At 45.6% G+C, this 20,956-nt stretch overlaps 1 protein-coding gene across 9 annotated transcripts in view; it reads right to left on the minus strand.

Moving 5' to 3' along the window:
- The window catches only part of ATXN1 (ataxin 1), a 413,020-nt gene extending 403,716 nt beyond the window's left edge, over nucleotides 1-9,304 (minus strand). For 2 of the 9 annotated variants that reach the window (XM_035710478.2, XM_025443971.3), the window contains exons 1-2: nucleotides 9,065-9,304; nucleotides 888-1,005 (exon numbers count right to left, since the gene is read on the minus strand). The gene's annotated coding sequence lies outside the window, so the exon portion shown is untranslated. Of the gene's footprint in view, nucleotides 1-887; nucleotides 1,006-1,695; nucleotides 1,746-2,271; nucleotides 7,663-7,849; nucleotides 8,140-9,064 lie in introns of those variants that run through there. The other 7 variants (XM_035710474.2, XM_025443956.3, XM_035710477.2 and 4 more) reach the window with 5 other exon arrangements.
- Nucleotides 9,305-20,956: the final 11,652 nt, after the last annotated feature.

Consider the following 20,956-nt stretch of genomic DNA (forward strand, 5'->3'; position numbering starts at 1 on the left):
CCAAGAGACCATTAAAGGTTCGTTTTGATTCAGGAGGTGGAGCCACAAATCCTTTCTCTCTCTCTTTCTCTCTCTTTCTCTTTAAGCTCTTCAGGTGATTCTGTTGCCCAGCCAGGCTTGGGAACCTCTGAAGGAGTCCATTTCCACAACTTCCAGTAGGATCACTCCCAAGGTAAATAGAAAGAGGGGATCTATTTCACAATCCCCTTTGGTTGCATACACCAGGGCTCCCAAGCCCTCTTGCCTCAACTTCGAACTTCCATGTCTCCCGATTTCATTTAGGCAGGATCCTGTTATCCTCTCTTCAATACAGAACCATGAGTCATCAACACTGCATACACCCTGTGTCTGCATGACTCTCCAGGCCAGAAAAATTTACTGTACGTGAGGCAATCAGGAAGTTGTAAAATCCAAACAGACACAAAGAAATTCAAGATTCGACAAATACTGGTTGCCACTGAACAAACAGGCCTCTGTCTCCCTACGCTTGATTCATTCTACAACAAAAACTTAAAACATGAAAACTGTGACTTATGGGAAGAGTTTGGCAGCACAACGGTCTCATGGAGTTAAGTAAAGATGGCAATGAAGACGACCAGGCCCAAGCCTAACACACAATAGCCCATCGCCACCAAGTCCAACACAGACTTCTTGATTAACCACTTTCTTCTAAATTAAACCACAAAGAGAGACAATTTAAGCCAAGTTTAAAAAAAAAACAACAACTCTCTTGGCCCTTTCTCAATTTCCCTCGGAATGTAGTTTGCAAAGGCAGTCACAGCCACCAGTGCACAACGTGCGAGAGCATGGGTATAACTAGGTGACGTTCCGAACAGGTAGGACTTTATCCTCTGATGGAGACTAGACACGCATAGCAGAACTCTCACCTGATTTGTGATGCACTTCCCTGGAGTGGCCGTGGAGGAGGAGATTGTCTTAGAGTGATGGCAAACAAATCCGCAGCTTGAACGGACCACCCTGGGGACTGGCTGCTGCACGATGCTCCTGCAGTGGTGGTGGTGGGGAGGGGGGGGCGGGGGATGTAGGAAAAGAAACCCAAAGTGAAAACCAGAACAAATAACTTCAAAAAATAATTCCACCTTAGCGCATCTGTACACTGAAATCTAAACTTTAAGGACAACCGATTTTGCGTTTTGCTTTATGAGAATTACAGATACCAGCCAGCTCAGAAGGCAGCTCTGGTTTGGGGCAACAGGGCTCAGAGGAAAGCCAACACAGAAAAAGGTCATCCCTTCGATCAAATTAAGAGCTCAGTCTCCCCATTTTGAGCCAGGGACCGTCATTCTCTTCTCTAATGATTCTAACCCATCATCTGATAAACACATGCCGGTAATCACAGGGATATCAGGTGAAATGGGCATGGATTGAATAGGAATTGAGCCAAAGTCTAATTTTCATATGGCATATATTACTATCAACATGCAACTTGGTGATTAGCATACCAGTCTAATGGGATAGAAAAATGTATCAAATGCAGAAAAAACTGTAGAAGTGTGCACAAGTCCACTAGACTTCCCACTAGATTTTAAATTATGTCGGTATCGAATGTATGTCCACTTCTTTTTCATTTTGCCGCAATGCCTTGCAAATGGTAAAGTAAAAATTATCCACCGTATAATGAATGAGTGAATGTGTGAATGGATGGACAAGAGAACGAATGAATCTTCCATATACCTTTCCATCAGGGAGCTTGGTGCTTGTAGTAGTTTTTGTGAGGTAAAGACCTATGCACAGAAATGGAAAAAGTTGAAGACTTGACCTGCTAACAAGAGTTTTCAGCCCTATTAAAATAATATTTTTAAATACTGGTCATTCCCAACTGTCCATGTTAAATAAAGAATCAGTAGCACAGTTATAAGCTAACCCCCAAACTTGTCCATTGCTGGGCGGATTTTCCGTCTTTGATTACTGGCGCCGATCTGTATATTTGTTTGGGCTGATTTTAAATTTAGTTTGGGTTTCCTAAGCCCACGCCAGGTAACAGTAGGAAGGAGGAGGCCCAGGATCACACTGGATGTCAGAAAGAAACTATTCTGGAGTTATGAATACGATCTCCAATGTGAATAATCCGTAAACAGGTAAGTGAGCCAATTATCCTTGGGTACATGGCAACACATCTCGGTAGTCATGATTATTTTCATCCATACACACTCACTATTTTTAAGAGCACAGCCCAGCTGGAAAGGAAAATAATTTCGATTGCTTTCCAACACTTTTCAAAGTCATGAATAGTAGCCAAAGCATTCTTACTTCTAACGAATCCATTCACCAAGTATATACAGAAGCATCTACTGCATGCCTGGGACTGATATGCAAAAGGAGTGTGTTTTGTAATCCTTGGTTTCTCCGCATGTAATCTGTGAGTACAGAGAAAGTAGGGAAGCTGTTCCAGACCGTAACGTCTTTGAAGTCCTTGGAAGACTCCACTAAGTCTATCCTTCCACGAGGAAGCTCGTTGAGTTACAAATGTAAATGGTGGCCAAGTTAGAGAAGCTCACAAAATTCTATTTGCCCTTACACGGTGGCTGTTTTCCTATTTTGATCTAGTAATTTCTCAGAGGAAGCATCCAAATACAGGATAATCATTTCTGAACAAGGTGCAGGTACCGTGGATTTGCAGACAGCACTTGCTTTATGAGCTAACAGTTGAGTGTTTGCTTGTATATCTATGTGTGCACACAGTGCTATTTACATATCACCTGGCAGATAAGGTTTTACAGAGTCCAAATTACAGTCTCCTCCTATTCTGCTGAAGTGTACAGAACAGTCAAACATGATGCAAATGCTGTAAAATATTAATTTACTTTCACACTGGTATGCCTACTTATTTCAAAAGTATTTGTGTTGCTACACCAATTACAGTAATTAAGAGAGTTAACATAACTTACTGTTCCATCAGAGGGAAGAAACACAAGAGTAAAAGGAAGGCAGAGTGGAAGCATTGCAAAAACATACAAACAAAATACAAAAAAGAAAAAAAACCCACAAAAAAACCCCATTGTAGCCTATAGAATGTTGTCTACAACATATACACTAAAAATAGAATACTTAATATTTTAAAAGCACAGTGAACTACATAACACAATTCCACTTATAGCGGAAGATTACTAACATAGATGGTCTAAGTAACACCGATGTGGTAGTAAAGAGGAAATAATATATAAATAAATACAGTAGATAATATAAATAACTCGAGGAGAGTAGGCCAAAGCTCAGGGTGCAGTAAAAGCCACTGTGCCAAACATAGTGACAGAAGAATACATTTTCTTCGCATGTTAGAAGATAAATTGCTGATAGGTTAGCAGCTAAGACGATTATCACTAAAAACTTCTGCTAAATAACTCCCTCAAAGTGTGTCATGCTAAAGAGCGTCTAAGTGGAAAAAAAAAAAAAAAAAAAAGAGTTCCTCTTAGCCTGAATCAAAACAGCATAATCAGGGGAACCTCTGCCCCCTTAAGTCTCAAATTCTGATTACACTACAATGAATTTTCTGAAAAGTTCATTTTCAGGTAGGATACCATTTTTGCTTACATTATGGCAATTACCATTGCATTTTCATTACTCCACAAATGGTATGCATTAAAAGTCATAGAAAAATCAGTGAGACATTTCTGCTAACATCAAACATATCAAAGAAAATATAATGCGTGTTGCTTTTTTGTCTGTAATAGTTCTAAACGTGTTTCAGTACATTCGGGATGGTAACATGTACTACAAACATTTATAGCACACTAGCGTGGAAAGTTCGTATGCATAAGGATTACAAAATATATCACTACACTGATAAAGACAGAATACATAAATTATGAAATAGGAAAAAAAAAAGATGCTTAAAACCGTCTCCGCAAATAAAGATGATTCACCTAAATCTTATTACGCCTATAATTTTAAGCATTTATATATATATTTTTCAGAACCTTGATCCACTTACAACTCTCTCAGCCAACATTTAAAAATATTCTCTAAAACAGCATTCAGTTATGCTCATTATTATATCATCTCTTAAAGACATGTTGAATGAGTATTTTATTAAACTGAATTAAATGAAACTAAAATTTGAACGGCATAATTGAGAACTACAAGATTCATTCTTAAACAGGGGCAGTCCTGTAAGGAATGCCCTAGGCCAGAAATTATTATCTCTACCGAGATTTCTACAATGTATTATTCTCAATGCTTTTACAAAGTAAGGAGGGCCTGCTTCTGGTAACTTTGGAAGTGTAACCAGAACTAAATCTGTTCTTTGAAGTAGTTAAGCTTGTACCTATCTAAATCTCTCACGCAAGTCAATCATTCAAATTACTGAATAATTCCAAAAATAAAAAGTCATGGAAATCACATTATTTATGTCCACCCTGAAAATGATGTCCACCCTGCAATGACGTCTCTTGCACCGTGTCACGTTAGTAAGCAAGCATTTGTTTCAGAGTCTAAGCTGTGTGTTACTGCCCACAACTAGAGTTGAAAGAATTAACATTCACTCCTACACTAATTTCCAGGGTTTTGATAAAATATGTTTATTGACTAACTTCTAATAGGAAACAAAATGAGCCGCTGTCATCATGTGTTAGTCATCAGAAACTGTCACTCAAGGTAAGTGGCAAAAGTAAAATCCACTTGACATTTCACAATGGAAAAAAAAATAAAGGCATGCTACATAAAAGGAATGTGAGTCTGTAATGACAACAAATACAGAAGTCACAGAAATGTGTTCACTAATGTTAATAATCTCTTAAGGCTGGCCTTTCCCAGGACTCACAGACAATGAAATGTAAGGCCATCTACAGGCACTTGACATAATCTGATGGTTAAAGAGTTTTTCTTGAATTTCTCCCTAAAAGACAATTTAGAAGCTCTGGAGCCTAGTTATAATATTCCTGACAAGGCATCACTTCCGAAACCCAAACCCTCGTAAAACGAAATTCGGAGGGGAAAATACTGACTTTCACAGTTTCCAATCAAGTACATTTTTCATACTTATTTTAGTGTTCAAAAATACATATTCATGTCTTACTGCAAGAAATTTTCTGTATGTTGCACAATATAATCCGGGACCTCCAAAATGTGTAAAACTTAAACTTCTCTGCCTTATTTCATACCCTTGCTTCCCATCTATTTACCTCCTAGGGAAAAAAAAAAAAAAGCTTCTCTTAACCACAGCAGCACTAGATCTGAACAGGCCACAATCAAGTTACCAACCACATAAACTAAATGGTAGAAAGTCATAAACCCCCTGTGGGGAAGGAATCCTAGTCCCAGGGCAAGAAAGGATTTACCAATTTAGCTCTGGGGCTGTAAAAACTGAAAACTGACAGGCAGGATCACAACCAAATCAAGACATTATTATTCTCAATTACTTTCTCTTGCAAATATCAGGGTTATTAAAATACTCCCCCTCAGGTGGATCCCTGTGCAACACAAAGCTTCAGCAAACGAAGCTACTCACTTTTCTTTCCTTGCTATTTTTTTGGCAACAATATTATTTTTCTTCGCCTGGTGGCTTTAAGGAGGTGGTGTCCTAACGCAAAGAGTAGACTGCTCACGGCTCTACAAATGATTAAGTGCTCATTAAATTACATCTCAAAATACAGTACAAGTTGTTTATTGTGTAAAAGCACCACTCACTGTCAGTCTACTAGCTATAGGCCTCTACCACCTCTCACCCGAGAGAAAAATCTTTGAACTTACTACTAACAGAGTGAGGATCAGGAATGGCCAAGAGGTCCAAATTAAAAATGTACACATGCAGAGTGGCTCCTCCAGCCCGTCCTATTTTTCGTTATAAGAATGCCTATTGTAACGGCACAGTTTTGAAATGTGGCAATGGGGACAGGCTTCCTAAATAAATCACTTCCACCACCCAGTAAACTCTCTAGAAAACCAGCCCTTGACTACTGGCAATACAGGTTCTCAGGGATGGGTGCTTTCGCCCTTGAAGGGGTTAAGCGTCCGCCAGGCCAAAGGCCCCAGACTGCAAAAGAAATGTTGCTTTCCTAAGCTCAAAGGTTTCTAACAAGTACCAAATACTTGTTGATCTGTTCACCACCAACATCAGCAGGATTGCCAGGCTCCTCTCACTGTGTGGGGAGAGAGGCATTTACCCACTGCATCCAGCAAGAACCGCTGGCTGGTCTCCTTCAGAAAAGTTTAGTAGCTTGGAAGTGTCATTGGGCATCCTCTCCACCCTCCCCTATACACCCTCCCCCTTTCCCCTCAATCCACCACCACCTGCATGATTGAAAGGAGACACACTGGAAGGAGTGAACTCTCTCCTCTGGCTTGAGCAGCACAAATACTGTGCATAAAACACTTGGAGTAGTCCAGGCACAAGACAAACCCACCTGAATGGATGGAGGAACACTGTCTGTTGCCATGGCAGCCTGATCTAATTACAGGAGTGATCAGGGCCAGAGTAAGTGCAGGGAAAGCCTACACCACTGACACTATCTACAGGATGAGAAGGACAGGCAGCCGGGAGGTTCGGGGGAGCCCTCCACCCTCTGCTGTCCATGGAAGGTGGCTTCCAAGCCTGTTCGTCTGTGGAGCTGCTAAAATATTGACTGAGGCACGCACACTTGGAGGACAATCAGAGGAGATTAAATGCCACAGCATTAGCTGTTATGGTGCAATCCCTTTCTAAGAGTTCATGTGCAGGATTTTCTCAACCTTCTCTTTGGTGCTGGTTTCCTCAGGCACAGGCTTCACTCCACCAAAAAAAAAAAAAAAAAAAAAAAAAGTCCAAGTATCAAACTACAAATAAACCACAGGGTGGGCTCACAGGGGCTTCTAGGAACGAACAGCAGGGCTCCTCAGAAACCCAAACAGAAATGGCTTAGCTAACTAACACTATTGAAAAAGTAACTGGCTCTGCCTAAAAATAACCATCAAGTAACTACCCACTGCTCTGTGCGATATGTACCGACAATGTTTAAATATTAAGAGCAGCCTGCATTACAAAACACAAATGTCATTGAGATGTGACTACTCGATTGCCAAAGGAGAGCTTATTTGCATATACACATTCCCGTGCCTGCACCAAGGGACACGCAGGGAGCCTGCCACTCTAAGGCGGTAGTTTTTATTCTGCGGGTGCAAGGGGGTCGTCTAATTCTACTGATCGTATCCTGCGGATCTCGCAGGGAAGCTACGAATCTCTTCGGGGACAGAACCAGTTTGGAGGAGTCCCTTACTGCACAGCATACGGTAAACAAAATAAAAATAGCTTGCCGTTCTCGTTAGCCACATCGCGCATTATATAACCAGCTTCCGACTGGCTTTTTTTTTTTTTTCCCCCTTACTACTCTTCAGCAATTTCCCAATCTCCCGAAGTATTTATATTACCCTCTTATCTGCAGGATTATATACTAAGAAAGCACAACAACACAGAGCAGCCACAGGGTTGAACCGAACCCCACGGTCCCTGGAAACTGATTTTTTTTGTTGTTGTTGCTGCTGCTGCTGCTGCTGCTGTGTTCTGGCAAGATCTCCACCACCACCCTACTTCCACCCCCCACGAAGGTCCTTTTGCTCGGTCTCCCTAGAAAACCTGAATTGTTGCACCGCTTCCAGGCAGCCCCCTACGTGGTCTGAAATAAAATGAAAGCACAAGCCCCGGAGTTTCGGAAGGCGGCGGGAGGGCGGGGGGCCGGGGAGGGGTCGGGGCGCCGCGGAGTCAGCCAAGTGGCCGGCGAGGGGCCGCTGCCCCCCGCGCCCGCCCCGGCGCCCCCACCCGCGCGCGCGCACACACACACACACACACACACACGCGCGCGCACACGCACTCACACACGCACGCACTCACTCACTCACACTCACGCCGCCGCCTCACCTCTCGCTCCGCCCGGCCGGCCCCTTCCCTGCCCCCGGCGGGACCGGCCTGCTCGCGGCGCTGGAACCACGTAGGAGGCGGCGGCCGCGGGAGTGGCGGAGTCTCCGGCCCGGCCCAGAGTGAGCGAGCAGCGGGGCTCCAGGGCGCATCCCAATCCCCGCAGCGCCTCCTCCGCCGCCGCCGCCTCCTCCTTCCCCTCCTCCTGGCTTCATTCACCCTCCCAGCCGCCGCGCAGCCGCTCACTCCCGGCGCCGCTCCTCCGCTGCCGCCGCGGGCGCTGGCGGGGGCGCCGGCCCGGGCTGGGGCGCTCGCGGGCTCCGGGCTCCGGGCGGCGGCGGCTGCACATGATCAGGAAGCGGCCGCACCAACAGGGCGGCGGTGGCGGCGGCGGCGGCGGCGGCGGCGGCGGAGGAGGAGGAGGAGGAGGAGGAGGAGGCGGCAGGGCCGCCGCCGCCGCCGCTCCAGCCGCGCTCCCGGCACCCGCACGTCGGCTCCCCCCGCGCCCACCCCTCCGCGCCCCCCGCGCTCCCACCGCCCGGCGCCCGGCCGCGCGCAGAGTCCCGGGCCGCAGCCACACGCCGGGCGAGGCCGGCCTCCGCGGGGGACCCCCGCCCCGGGCTCAGGGGCCGGGCGGCCCTCGCGGGGGGCGGGGGGGAGGCCCGGCCCCCCTCCGGACCCACTGGCTCCGCCGCCCTCCCGGGGGCCCGGGCTGCGCAGGGGGCGGCGGGCGAGAGGGCAGCGCGACCCCCGGCCGCCGCCGCCGCCTCCAGGGAGGGGGACGCGGGTCTCCGCACTCGCGGCCGGCCCGGCAGCCCCGCCGCTCCCCCGCCCGCTCCCGCTCCCGCTCCCGCACCCCCAGCCCGGGCGCGCCCCCTCGCCGGGCGGGCGCCCACCGGCCCGGCAGCCCCCCTGCCGTCAGTCCCTGCGCCCCGAGCGGGGGTGTCGGCCCGGGAGGCTGGAGCGGGAGAAGGCGGTATGTACACACACACACACACACACACACACACACACGACACAGCACGACGCGTCGATTTCCTTCGCTCCTCTTCCAGCTGTTTTCTGTGCCGGCGACTGGGGTTTGGGGTTTGTTTGCTGGTTGTTGCTTTTGCCCCTCTCTGGAGAGCGGGGGTAGGGGCCAATTTTAATCTAGATAAGGGGCGAAGGGGATGGGGGAGGGGGAGGAGAGAATCAGAGGAGAAAAAAATAGCCACTTACTGTAAAGTGTAAATGGATCTGGGGTTGCGTGGGGAAGGGGGGGCAGAGGGAGAGAAACAGTGTCTTGCGGCTGCTGTAGCTCTGGCGGCTGCTCCGCGGGGCTTGTTTTGTGATCCCCCTGCAGTGAAACAGGTCCTGTACGGCTCCGCCACTGTAGTAGAAATGATGTCTGCGGTACACTCTGCTCTCTCCTCCTCCTCCTCCTCCCCGTCCTCCTCCTCCTCCTCCTCGTCCTCCTCCTCCTCCTCCTCGCCCTCCTCCTCCTCCGACCCCCCCGCTCCCCTCCCCTCCCTCCTCCCTCCGCCCGCCCGCCCTCCCTCCCTCGCGCTCTCTCGCGCTCGCTCGCTCGCTCGCTCGCTCCAGTATGTAAATGTGTAATAGAAGCCAAATATGGAGCAGTTGGCTGCCGCCGCCGCAGCTCAAGGATCCGACTTGGGGGTGGGGGGTGGGGGGTGGGGGGTGGCGGGGGGGGCCCCGCGGCGGGCGGCGGGCGGCGGGCGGCGGGCGGCTCGGAGCAGCGCGAGCGCACGGCGCGGCGGACGGCCCGGCCGGCGCCCTTAACCCTTGGCTGCGCGCGGCCCGGGGAGGCGGCCCCGGGAGGCGGCGCGCGGCCCGCGACCGGCTGGCGAGCGGGGGGCGGGGGGGGCGCCTCCGGCCGGAGGGACGCTTCTTCCAGGTTTGGGAAAGGGGCGGGGAGCTGAAGCGATGAGGTAATTTCAGCGGTGACCGGTCGGTCCTCGCGCGCCTCCCCGGGTCCCTGCACCTAGTTGGAGGGGGACGGGGCGAGGACGGCGGGGTGCAGCTCGCGGCGGCCTGCAGGGCGCTCCGGGGGGTGTCGGGCTCCGGCCCGCAGGCGGAGGGGAGGGGGCGCGAGGGTGATCCCGACGTGCCCTGGGTCCGGGGCGCGCCGAGAATCGTCTAAGGGGGCAGACTCGGATCGCCGCGCGGCGGCTTCAGCCCCTGAACCGGGCCCGCGGGGCTGCGGGGATTGCCTCTGCGTGCGACTCGGGAAAGTTTGCAGGGTCCCCGCGCCCGCATGGGCACCGTCACCTTTCCCGCCTGCCGGAGCGGGTGCCCCCACCCCCCACCCCCCACCCCGTTTCGCTTTCTGCAGGTCTGGAAATCCGCTCGGTAGCGCCCAGCCCCAGCCTCGGAAGACGACCCGCGCGCTGCTCTCGCGGCTCATTCGGATCATTAATTTAATCGGAAATGAGGTAACCGGTGCAGGAGACACAGAAAGCAAACCGAACGTCAAATGGCAGTTCTCGGGGATCCACGCTGGGGAACTTCCTCCGCGCTCGGCCCCCCGGCGCGGGTCCCCGCGGCCCACCGCCCCGCCCCCTCCGCGCGTGCCGCCGCCAGGTGTTAGCTGGGTGGCGAGGAGCCTGCTGTCGAGGGGTGCACCTTGCCAACAGGTGTGGCACCTGGAGGAAGCGCAGTGACATCCGTGCTGGAGGGAGCTCAGCGCGGCGGGCGGGCGTGCTTGCTGCAGATGATTCTGGAAGACCAGTAGGTGTCGGGGCAGCGTTTGACCTGTTTCAGGTGCTTCGAGCCCGAGTGTCTGGAAACATGATCTCTGCCCATAAGTTTCTCTCTGGAAGCCACCACTCCTGCCTGTAAGCTGTATGGGGAGAAACCTTTGGCTGAGTTTACTTATGACCTAACGGTTAGTCACCAACTGAAGCAGGATACAGAATCACCAAGAGAAATGTGTCAGCTCCTAAACAACTGGATTGTAGAGCCGACGTGCTACAGAAATTAAAATAAGCGTGCTCACAGCTAGGAAGGTGTAGAGCCCCGGAAATAATTTTTTTCCTCACGTTTTGAAATGCCATGCACATGCATACATGGCTATTTAAATCAAACTACTACTGTTCACTCTTACTCGTTCCTACAACTTTTTTTCTTTCTTTCTCTTTCTTTCTTTCTTTCTTTCTGTCTTTTTTTTTTTTTTTTTTCATTTAAAACGCAATGATTGTTACGGTTTAAATCCCAGGTTGCTCCAAAGTGACATTGTTGGTCTCATTACAGCCTCTAGTGGACAGTTAGAATCAGTTTCCTGAAAAGGCTCTTCCTGGTGTTTTGTTGTTGACAGGCATTATCAAGGTGAAGGCTGATGTCTCAGAGCAGAACCCGGTACTGGCTCCTCCCCCTGCTCGCCAGGGTCCTCTCCCCAGGAAGGATCAGAGGCAGGCCTTTGGGCACCCAGAAGGCCTACGCTTTGCGCTACAGGCATTATTATTATCATCACTGGCCTGCGAATGTTAAACAGAGAGCCTCTGCTATTCATTTCAGTTTCAGACAGCCTTCACGAAAACTAACTTCATCTAAAATATTTTTGCAAGGGAGAATATTGGTGGCCATGGTTTTGGCTTAACTGCAATGTTTTTACTCTGCAGACTGCCCAATCCACCTCCACTCTATTTTTAGAGATTTTACATTGAGAGAATTTCCAGCCAAAAACAGCTAATATTTTAATTATTACAATGACACAGGCAGTTAAGTTATTTTAACAACCTTAACCAAATTAAAACACATAATTCAGATTAGAGTGAGTCGATTAATTTAAATGTTCCCTTAAGGAAGCTAAATATGTATATTACCCAAACAGTAAAAAACAATTAATAAGAAATGTGTCATTTACTTTCTTAGCCATTAGGATTAAAGCCATAAAGCGCCATTAAAGTCTGTAACTATTCCTTCCTGCAAGGTCTCACGTAAACAGTATTCTCGTGATACAGTTTCATTGCCTTTAGTACTGAGATGTTTTATTTTCAGATGGCAAATATTAAATGTACAAATAACTGACACCGATCCTTTAAAAACAGGGCTTTCTCATGCAGATCAAAACTCAGTGAAAGGGCAGGGCTTTCGAAGAAGCCAGTAGGTAAATATGTAGTACTACCAGTCCTATTCATAAATCTGATATTGTATTCATATGAGCATAAGGCAAACTTTAAAATGAAAGGAAATTGAGAAATAAGGCCTGCCTAGCCTTACTCCTAGTCTGTGTTCTGCGTTGCTCAAACGCCACGGAAAATCATTTTTATCCTTTATATCTACCTCATTGTTTTGATAGTATCTAGTTTTGAGGGCTTAAAGTTGGCTATCAAGTATATATGATATCATATCATTATGTATTACATCTTGCTTCAAAAAGCCTTATCTCCAGAGCAGCAGCAGCAGCAGCAGCAGCTGGGAGCTTTTTAGAAATTCAGAATGAGAGTTCCACTCCACACCTAGTGAATCACAATCTGCCTTTTAACCAGCACCCCTGGTGATTCCTGAGCACGCTGTAGTATGAAGAATGCAGTCCATACTACAGCGCTCTGCCTAGGTGAATTCGCCCACAGATGCAGAGCTTAATTTTTCTATGTATTCCCTTTTTATTCCCTCTCCCTTTAATTAATTTGTACTTTTTAATGAAATATGATTACATTTTATGCTTTGGTCAAATAGTACGGTCTTTCAGAAGAGCCCTGATTTCATGTACAAATCTGCATCTTCTTTGCCAAGTGGACACTCAGAGGAATGTCCTGGGGTCTTGAACGTGAAGGTTTTCTTCACGGCAGCAGAGGGAGCACAAGAGTGCTTAATAAAACAAGCGTACAAGCCCTCCAAATGGTAAGGGATTTTAAATTGTAGTCTGTGTTTTCACTGGAAGTAGCCTCTTACATAGTTCAAGACAAAACAAAGCAAAAACAAGCAGACACAAACAGCTTACCAGGTTATAAGAACTAAATAATTGAACAGATTGGAAGTTAAGTAAAATACAGATATACTTATTCAGAGTTTTAGACTTCATTTATTTTTAAAGTGGACTTCAAAAGTCATACTTGGAAACGATATTTTCTCCAGTCGAAAATAAAGAAAACAACATTTCACAATAGATGCAAATCAAACCATCGTGCTGTATGCCTTAAACTTACACAGTGATGTATGCCAATTACTTTTCAGTAAAACTGGGGGAAAAAAAAGAACTCAAGATGGAATAAGGTCATTCTAAGAGTATCTCCTGTTTATCTTCAAAACATTGGGGTCAGTCAACCCTACACTGCATCAGATAAATCAGGTTGATTTGGAGTCAAATATGTTGGAGAAAGAATGTATACTTTTTACCAGGTTTTACTTTCACAGTAATGGGGGGGGGGATGGCTTAACCTTAACATTTGCAGTGGTGAGCATTTACATTTCAATTATATCTACATAGCATTTCACACTTTTCAGAGCCTTCTGTATAGCATCTTCAAACACTCCCAAGAGATGGGGAAGGCAATGGAGAGCCAAGCCTCAAAAAAGTTTTGCAACCGGCTGTGCTTTCATAGCATTGGGTCATTTAATTGCTATAATAATCCACTGAGATACTCAAAAATAAGGGATGGCATAGACATTAAAGATACAGTTGCGTGTTGCTTACAGTTTCAAAGATTTTCCCAAGGTACTAGATAGTGATTATTTACTAAGTGAATACTTAAATAAGAGACTTATGAATAGAGACTATGTCTTAATTCTCAAGCTGCTTTTTTATGTGTTTATCATTCATTTGCCAGGAGTTGAGTATTGTACATCTACAATAACTAGGCCCTGAGAATATAGGTGAGTAAGAAATCTCTATCTGCAGGGAATTCCCGCCAGAACAAATCTTATCTTTTTAAACCGTCCACGTTTACCATGATGGAACATAAAGACTCACAGTCGAGTGATCCAGCACCTCTCCAAATCATTATACTCATCAGACACAGGACCATGAGAATCCAGTACTAGAATCATTGAAAAAAAAAAAAAAAAAAGAAAATTTGGCAGGTAGGAGGGCAATTGTAGAAATCGCTGGCAAAATTTGACTTACAAGCCAATACTGATATTTCACATTTGCAAAACAAACAAAAAGTAAAGAAGTGCATTTTATCTGAATGCCTTTCCTATCAAAAGAATCACGAGTAAGTTTAAGTGGTAAACACTTATTTATTTTTTTCCTTTTTAAAAATTGTTAAAAAAAGATTTCCTCCTACGTTATAGAAAGACTTGCCAAGTTTCTGCCTGGAGTCATTTGTTATGGCTATGTAATAAATCCTGGAAAGCTCGAATTTTTAATGGAAACACTGACAGACCTTTAACCATGCTATTATAGGAAGGGTGTTATCCTACATGTGTCATTTTAAAATCTGAGCAAATCAGAGCGTAGTGGCAAAACAAAGAGACCTTCCTTAGCTTGCACTCCCAAAGAAAGCTGGGGAGGCCAGAAAAGTAAAATAAAATACAAAACAAAAGGGCAGATTGCTCACATAATAGACTCTGAGGTCAGCTCACCACACCCAAACTAAAGTCACTGGGCTCTATGCATAGCAGAGACTCTTAAAAATCCTGAATCATCTTTTTTGACCCTCCACCAAACTGTAACAAGACTGGCTTTTGGGGCAATGCAAATGACATCACCAATAGTCAGGAGTGAAATTAAAGTCACTGTAGTCTACCAACAGTTTAGGATTTAACAGTACACATGTTGGGCAATTTTAAATAAGATTCTGTCTACAATTAGGAATCAAAACGAGTGCTCTAGGAGAGATCGGCACTGTCCAATGAGGCTATTCAGCACTTGAACTGTGGTTAGTTCAAGCTGAGATATGTTGTGAATCTAAAATATACCTTGGGTTTTAAAAACTTAGTACGTCCATGTACATACATAACTACACATACTTATCTCTCAATACTTTCATATTGATTAAATGTTGAAATGAAAATATTCCCCACAGATTACGTAAAATGTATTATTGCTCACATTAATTTAACGTGCTTCTTTTCACTTCTTAATGTGGTTACTATAAAATTTTAAATTACGCATGCGGAAGGGCTGTGGGTTGTATTTCCAATGGACAACACTGGTAGAGATAACGGGGCTGGAGAGATACAGAAATCAGTTCTAACAACCCGCAATTGGAGATGAGGATCCTGGCATGGCTCTCTGTAGGAGTGTAGTAGATAACTTAATTATTTTCTACCTTCCAGAGGTTTCTCCTTTGCACTCTATAATATAACCCGGACCTTATCCCTGGTTAAAACGACCCCTGAGAGTGAGCCGAAATCTCACCAGTGGAACTTAGTATGGGCCTGCAAAGCAAAAATTTCTTAGGCTCATCTGTAACTAGGTCTTTTTTGAGAGATTCTCAGGTACTTTGCCACCCTGGGAAGCTGTTAGAAAACTTACACTCTGTTTTAGAAAGTACAAGCATTCTAGAGTTACAGCTGGTTTTGCTGCTTGCGGCTAAATGGTTTGGAGTTGATACCTTCTAGTGACAGACGAGCATTGATAATGAAAATTATATAATCCCACTTAACTAGAAAACAAATCAAGGCCATCAAAAGGAAATCTATGTTTTACAAAACACTTTCTAATATATGCAGTACAATGGGGTGTGTCAAAAGGAAATGAGATGACTTTCAGCCATTATGATTTATTCTGCAAGCAAAACCTAGATAAATTTCCATCAGTATAACTGTGACCAAGACTGAATGTAGTGCAGTGACCTATGAAGTATCAGAATTTAGCGTCTTCATCATCTAAAGAACATAGCTCTTGTAACATGAGAAGAAAACAAACATTTTGAGGTTCAGAATGAGTTGAACTTTGCTAGCTATTGGCTGGGAGCGTTTGGAAATCTATTAAAGGCATTTCATTAGCAACTTGGCATTTTGTTTCCTCAAAAGAAATACATTTTCCAAGTTAAAATCAAAGCCCAGAGCCACCACTGTTTGAACTTAACGGTAGTGGCAATTAACGGGTTGTACATGTTAAGCTTATGGTGCCTTCAAAATAAGATCAGAGGCAGCAGCAGGCTAAGAAAATAAACATCAGATCATGGGAGTTCTTTGTTATTCCAGCACCATGACATTAAGATACATAGCTATAAGCTCTCTCACTTACTTTATTTCTCTTGAGCCAATATCGGCCAGGAGAAGCTGACCCAAATGAGAAGGGGTGGGGGGTGGTTAAGAAAATTAGTTGATGAGGAATTTACCAAGTTTACCCCCCAAAAGTCAGGGTTAGAGAAAAATGCATTGGCAAACTTTGCTTTTTTGACCTAAATAACTGGGGTTCACGGAGGACACTGGCCAAGTGGAGTGGGGGTTTCAGGGAGGGCTGTCTGTGATCTGCAGAAAGCATCCATTGCTGCCAGGGCCCTTGCGAGTTTCACTGCTGGCAGACTTGGGGGAGGTCTCAAGACTGGCGCCTGAACATGCAGATTTGCTTGGTGTCTGTGGCACAGACACGGGGACAAAAGCTACTGCCACAGATGCTTTCTGACAGAGCAGAATAATAGCACTAAGACTTAAACTGTAAATTACAAACAATCCCTTTTTAAGTACAAAACGAATGCACAGAATGGAAGACCCTGTCAGCCAGAGTGCGAGTAAATCAAGTAGAAGAAGACAAATTGTTCACTCCTGGCACTACAGCCAGATTTTTATTCCGCTAACCGTACTGTCACCAGAGAGCTTGTTTCCTTTGTCAGATCTAAAGAGAAATTAATACGTTGTGATTCTCATAAATATGCCCAGGCTTCTGAAGCATCCTCCCAAAGCCAATCACGTTGTGTGTGATCTTGTTTCCCAGCCCCATCCCCTCCCCCTGGTTTAAAAGTTGTAGCTTAAACACCAAGAGTAAGAACATGTGACCCCGTCACTCCCCGAGCGAGCTTTGCTCTGCAGTCAATTTCATAATTACATCGCTCCGCCTCTCGGCTCAGCACTTCCTTCCCCCTCACTGGCCTCTCTCCCCCACCCCCAGCAGTGAATCATCGTGCATTTAGAGAGACTTCGATGACCCAGTGTGAACTTTACTGGCATCCTGTACGGTCTTATGCCAAAAAGGGGGAGTCGTTCTATGAACGAATCCTGGCCAGATCCTGATGCAGATGTCAGAGGCAACAAGCTCGGGTGCTTATCTGGAGAGATCCGTGAGGAGTTAATTTTCCTAGATCGTGGTGGTGATTCAGAATTGCCTATCTCAGTTCACCATCAGGTTTTTCAGAACCCAGCTCAGTCCTTTATGCAGAAAGGAATATATCAGAGGAAAAATGCTGGCGGAGCTCCTTATGCAATCAGGGCAGAGGAATTTATACCACATTCAGCCCTTTGATTTCTCCAGATCTGGCTGAGGGTGGGGTTTCCATATTTGTGCTTTGGCAAGTGTGTCCAGCAATTAACTCCTCCCTCTATAGGCTTCTAGTGTTCTTCCAGGTTATCGGGTGTTCATTTGTGCATTTATTAAAACCAGAAACACTTCCCCCTTCGTTTTTTAAAACTGTTTCTGAGTAATGCAGATGGAGCAGACAATATCAGCCTTGCCTTTAAAGGCTTTTCACCCTGCTTAGGGAGGTAGTTTAATGACTGAAATTACCATTGCGCTTCTGCATGTGCTTCTCTGCCCGTATGGGAAGCCCTGGCTCCTCCCGGCACCCCTTCCTTGCATGGCGCCTCATCTTCATACTCTGAGATCTTGCTCAAGCATCAACACTTCTGTGAAGTCTTTCCTGATTATCACAAGAGTCTGTGCTCTGCCCAATGTGTGAGTCAGAGAAGTGCTATTTTCTTATTCTTTTTATTTATACAATATTTTTTTAAAGCTCTGACAGAAAAAAAAAAATCAGGGCCATAAGCACAGATGGAAAGAGTATCCTAAGTGAGAGCGTCTCTTATCGGAACACTTCCTGTTACTCCCCGAACCATCTGACCTCTGCTGATGATTTCAGCATGCAACTGCTTCCCTTTTGTTCATTATTCTACTATGTGACCTGCCCCAAGGGTCATTTCTTCATGTGAGTTCCCATTGCCCTCTGTCGTAGATTGAATGGTGTCCCCACAAAAGATGTGCTGAAGTCCTAACCCCAATAACTGCGAGTTGGGGACTTTATTTGCAAATAGGGTCATTGCAGATGTAACTAGTTAAAATGAGATCTTCCTGGGTTAGGGTGGTCTCTAGATCCAATATGATTGCTGTCCTCTTAAGAAGAAGAGGAGGGACACAGAGACCCAGAGTAGAGATAGAGAAGAAGGCCAAGCCAAGACAGAGGCAGAGATTGGATATCATACTACCATAAGCCAAGGAACGGCATGAATTGCCAGTGACCACAGGAAGCTAGAAGAGGCGAGAAAGGAATCTTCCTGAGAGCCCAGGGGGAACACGGCCCTGCTGACACCTTGAGTTTAGACATCTAGCTTCTAGAACCGTAAAAGAATAAATTTCTCTTGTTTCAAGCCACCCAGTTTGTGGTCATTTTTACAACAGCCCCGAGAAACTGATATGCCCCCTTTATAGATCCGTGATCCCAGGTCTGTTGCATTATTCTTTTTTGCTCTTTATTTACCTATATGGTCTTATCTCTTTCCTCTATAGATACACCGAAGTAATCAGTTCAGGATGTGTGGTTGGTCTTTTATTTATGACAGTACCAATACACGAAAGGTCCAATGGAATAGGAAAGTTGTCAAGAGAGTTCCAGAACCACCTCCCCATTATCCCAGAGAAGGCTGGCTTTTGGCACCAGGTGCATAGGGAGGCCTCAGAGGTCTGAGGTACTCCCTGCTGGGCCTCAGCTCAAAAGTCCTCAGCTCCCTCTGCCAGACTCCAGAATGTACCAGCAGCATCCCTCTTCAGAAGTGGTATTTCAGTGTGGAATAGGGTGAAGAAAAAGGCTAAAAAGCCAAGTTAATTGTTTGGCATTAAGTAAATACAACCAAAGCACTGCTGCTTGTTGTTTTTTTTCTTTTTTTAACTGTTCATTTGAGTGTTATAAAAGTGCTTATGCAAACCTCAGTCTTTGTGATTTACACTCAACCCAGAATCCCGAGGTATCTATTCTCAGACTCACCATGGGCTGTATACTACAGTTCTTGCATATAAACCTCAGTAAGTGGTTAACTCCATTGTTCTAACTGTTCGGGTCAAAAACTATCTTGAGTCAACTGTTTGGGTCAAAAAGTATCTTGACTCCTCTCTTTCTTATATTGCCCACATCCAATCTGCCCCCCAAATCCAACTGGCTCTACCTTCAAAATATATCCAAAATCTAACCACTTTCCACCACCTGGACTGCTATCATTGAAACTAAAGCACTACCACCCTTCATTAGGATGATTATACCAGTCTCCTAAATTGTCCTTCTGCTTCTACCATTACCACCCTGCACCACAGCTGACTGTCTGCATCAGGTGATGCCACGACTCTGCTCAGAAACATCCAATGGCTCTACTCCCCTTGGAGTCAAAGTCCTCTCGTGGCCCACAAAGCCCCCACGCAATCAGGACGCCCTCAATCTTTCAGATGCCATATTCTATCACTCTCTCTCTTTGCTCCCAGGGCTCCTGCCTCACTGTCGTCTTTGCTGGTCCTCAAACAAGCCAGGCACTCTCTTGCCTCAGGGCCTTTCTGCTTGCTGGTCCCTCTGCTTGGAATGCTTTTCCTTGAAAACCCACAGTTCACGCCTTCGCCTTCTTCAGTCTTTTTTTTTTTTTAAAAGACACAACCTCTCCAAGAATCCTAATGTGACCCCCACCCCCCATTTAAAATTATACCCTCTGACTTTCCTGATCCACCTTGCCATGCTCTATTATTCCATAAATGCATTACCTTAAAACATTCTGTGTCGGGGCACCTGGGTGGCTCAATGGTTGAGCCTCTGCCTTCAGCTCAGGTTGTGATCTCAGGGTCCTGGATCGAGTCCTGCATCAGGTTCCCCGCAGGGAGCCTGCTTCTCCCCCTGCCTATGTCTCTGCCTCTCTGTGTGTGTCTCTCATGAACAAATAAATAAGATCTTTAAGAAAAGAAAAACAAAACATTATGTCATTTCCTTTTTGTTTGTTTGTTTGTTTATTGTCAGGAGGGCAGGGATTTTTGTCTGCCTTTTTCACTGATAAACCCCAAGTGCCTAGAACAGTCCTTGGCACATGATAGATACCCATTAAAGATGTACTGACCGATAAATGAATTAGTGAATCAATATTTTTCAAGACCTACTATGTACAAAGCCTTATAAGGCCCAACACAAAAATGATCTCATGAGAAGCTAATCCAAATCAAATCATCTTGTCCGACACATGGTAATATTCTATTTACTTGATCTTGCGCTTAACTACATCTGGTATAACCAATAAAGCTGAGTCAGAATGAGCTGAATTTCCCAATCAGGCTCAGATTCATGAAGAACTTTTAAAACACAAAATTCAGAAGCAGGGTGCCTGGGTGGCTCAGTGGTTGAGGTCTGCCTTTGACTCGGGTCGTGATCCTAGGATCCTGAGATCGAGTCCTGTATCAGGGTCCCCGCAGGGAGCCTGCTTCTCCCTCTGCTTGTGTCTCTGCCTCTCTCTGTGTGTGTCTCTCTCTCATGAATAAATAAATAAAATCTTTTTTAAAGATTCAAAAACATTATTGAAGAGAACGTATGAACCTGACAGCAGGTTTTGATAAAAATAGTATCATAGCTACAGTTTCTAATAATCATAATCAAAGCTACCATTTATCTAGCACTTATTCTATGCCAGGCAACATGATAAGAATTTTGTAAATTTTGTCTCCTCTAATCCCACAAAAATACACTGAGGTAAAGATCATGATCCCCTTTCTTAGGTGATTAAGCTGAGGCTTGGAGTTTAAAGGTCCTACCCAGTATCCCAGGTCACCCAGGACTGATTTCCAGGTGAAGTTATCCACCCTGCAGCCTGAGAATGTTTAACAAATCATTACCTGAGTGAAATAGGTCAGTCAGAGTCATAACACCACATAGCAATATTTTGGCTAAGGCAACACTTTTAATACCAACCTCTATTTATTAGATTTTTCTTTGGAGCAAACGTGTGTATCTCAGAAATTCAAGCTAGTGAGTTTTGTTGAGAACTGAG

Source organism: Canis lupus, chromosome 35 (genome assembly GCF_003254725.2).
Source record: "Canis lupus dingo isolate Sandy chromosome 35, ASM325472v2, whole genome shotgun sequence".
NCBI classification, from domain to species: Eukaryota; Metazoa; Chordata; class Mammalia; order Carnivora; family Canidae; genus Canis; species Canis lupus.